This window comes from Elaeis guineensis, chromosome 16 (assembly GCF_000442705.2).
Source record: "Elaeis guineensis isolate ETL-2024a chromosome 16, EG11, whole genome shotgun sequence".
NCBI classification, from domain to species: domain Eukaryota; kingdom Viridiplantae; phylum Streptophyta; class Magnoliopsida; order Arecales; family Arecaceae; genus Elaeis; species Elaeis guineensis.
Genome location: NC_026008.2, coordinates 47,308,871 through 47,311,621, shown reverse-complemented (window position 1 = coordinate 47,311,621; position 2,751 = coordinate 47,308,871). Strand labels below are relative to the sequence as shown.

Here is a 2,751-nt window from a genome sequence, read left to right as displayed (position 1 = left end):
GATCCATGTGGCCCCCAAGGCTCATTGCTTGTTGCATCAAGAATCTGAAATTAAGACAAAAAATACATTTCAGTTATATGACATTAGTGAATAGAATATCACCATGTTGCCGGAAAGGTATATATTTTTTGACAAAAAACAATCGAATTGTGGCTGGTATAAGCTAAAATGAATAAATCATTTTTCAACAACATAAACATAAAGAAATACAACATCAAGAAAAAGAAATTTGAAAAGATATCATAAATCCAATAATCTACCTTCTGCTCTATTCCTGGGATCTTCAAACTTTCTTATTCACCTCCCTCTTGCTGCAAAACAATAGAAAAAGTTTACATCAGGTGATAAGTTATATAACTCAGTATCCAAGACCATCTCAAACACTCCATAAACCTGCTGAATCACAGCTTAATGTTAATACCCATAACAAGCATGTACTCTGGTGAAAATACTAAAATGACAATTTCAGCAGTGTCATAAACATGACAGATAGTGCACTGGAAGAAGAAATTAATCACATCAGGTTAATCATCAGAATAATGAAGAAAATTCTTACAGGTCCCGAACAGTTTGATCAAAAGCTTTCTTCATGGTTTCTTTAGATTACACTCAATTTTCTGTTAGCTGCCAACTCCTATGAAGCCTTCCCACGTGATCCAGCAAAGATCTCACAGAACAGTCCTAAAACTGGCAATACATAAACAGCAAATAGTAAGGGCAAATAGTGTAAGATGCCACTGGTGCCATCTTATAAAGCATGCCTGAACATAAGCATTTGAATATTAAATCACTTTCTGGAGGGAAGGTTAAAGTATAGATCCAAGTGCCTCATTGTAGAAAATTGATGGCTAAGGACCGTCCGAGTGCATTTAAAAATAATAATAATAATAATAAACAGACTGGAAAAAAAAAGGAGCAGATGATAAGCACTTACCACAGAGATCAAGGATTGATCCAAATGTTACATTCCTCTAAATGGATGCGCTTATAAAAGCATGGGAGGGAAGGTAAGAAATCTTTATTGTTATAATGAATAGGGCATTAAAAGCATCCTACTTTAACAGACTGAATGAATCCAAGAACAGATGCAGCAACCACATAAAGAGAAATGCCAGGGCATTTTCCATGATAGAATCTCATTCCTTCCAATGCAAGAAAACTTTGGGGAAAAGAAAAATAATGGATATGTTAGGATTAAGATACACGAAGACTTGCAAAGAAATGATATCCCTGAACAGAAATCTGATTGAATTGAAACACAGATATACCAGAAAGCGAACTACAGTTATGAACAATCTGGACCCTCAAACCAACCGAATGTAAATTCGAAGAATTATTTCAAATATGAAAAAATTTGATCAGTTGTAGGTTGTCTTGGGCCTCTTGGCCAAGCACCTAACTGGAAGATGTGAGAAGAAAACAAAATATGGCCCAACCAAAAGGTAAGTGTTACCTAACAAGAAAAAAGAAGAGCGAATTCCATAATTCCAAGCAATTCTTGAAAAAGAATTCAACTAGAATGCTTTCTGAAGCAATGCTAATCACAACAACCAGATGAAATGACAGGAAACTGAAGAGGCTAAAACTCTTGACAAAAATCCGGAAGTAATGGCTTGATTGGGAAGGGAGGCCACCACAAAATCCAAGTTATCTCAACGAAATTCAATTAATGCCTACAGACCCTTAACTTGACAAGGTTCGACCCAAAAATTCTTCCATGGTCGACCGATTTCAGCTCGGTACCAGCTTCTTCCGACCAAATACCTAATCGGGATATCCAAAAAGAACCGGAAGATCAGCAAATTATGTCAATCAAGACCGATCCAGAACAAAATACAGCTAGATCGACAAAATAAAACGAACCCCTAGCCAACATATATCAGGAAATAAGCACCCAAGAATAAGAAAAGTCATTTTTCCATTTAAATACGTAATTCGCCAATACACGAACGAAAACAAGGAAAAAGACACAGAAATAAACAGGATAGATCAATAATTCAAAAGAAAGAAAAAAAAAATCAAACGCAAATCTTTTTGTGATTTCCCACAAACAAGTCGTGATGGGATCTGGAGCGAACCTGGTGGATTGGATATATCGGATCCGATCTGCGAATGCCGGAAGAGAGATCGGAGAAGAGAGAGGAAATCGAGAGCGGAGGCCGGAAATCCTTCGAAGGATCGGAGGAAAGATCTCCGCCGACGAAGGGTAGGGTTTGGCGACGGATGTGGGGAGGGGTGGGGGAAGGCGGAGATTTATCTCTCTCTCTCCCCCTTGTGTGGAATAAAGAAGGAATAATTATAATAATTGAAGGAAAAGAAAGGTGGGAATAGAGAGAGAGAGAGTTAAGATTCTTAGGCATTATTTTACGGGCGCTGTAATAAAATACGGCGTGGCCGCAAGGGAAAGCCTGCCGGGCTCCCTAATTACCAAAATATCCTTCGTGCGGCTTACTCGTTAAAAAAATTAAACAATAAATAGGAATCCTCCGTTGAAAATTACGGACCTGTGGCGGATGAACATGTTTTAAAGCATACGTGTGGGACCAGTCTCCGACTCTCCGCTCTCAAATGGAATCTATAATCATTGCAGGCGCTAATTGTCCCATCAAATTTCCCCCTCCCTGTCATTTTTCTTGGATTTCATTGACAATATATATATTGAACATTATTTTTGAGAGCTAAGCATCGCAATAATCTAATTTTATTGTAAAAGATTTCAAAAATATTTTTTTATAAAATATCTTTCCGTGG

The 2,751-nt window shown here is 37.5% G+C and overlaps 1 long non-coding RNA gene across 1 annotated transcript; it reads right to left on the bottom strand.

Annotated features, from left to right (window-relative positions):
• Nucleotides 1-2,338, bottom strand: LOC140854309 (uncharacterized). The gene is made up of 4 exons (XR_012137490.1): nucleotides 2,079-2,338; nucleotides 557-687; nucleotides 261-311; nucleotides 1-44 (listed from the first exon to the last, which is right to left on the bottom strand). It is a non-coding gene; the product is annotated as an uncharacterized lncRNA (long non-coding RNA).
• Nucleotides 2,339-2,751: the final 413 nt, after the last annotated feature.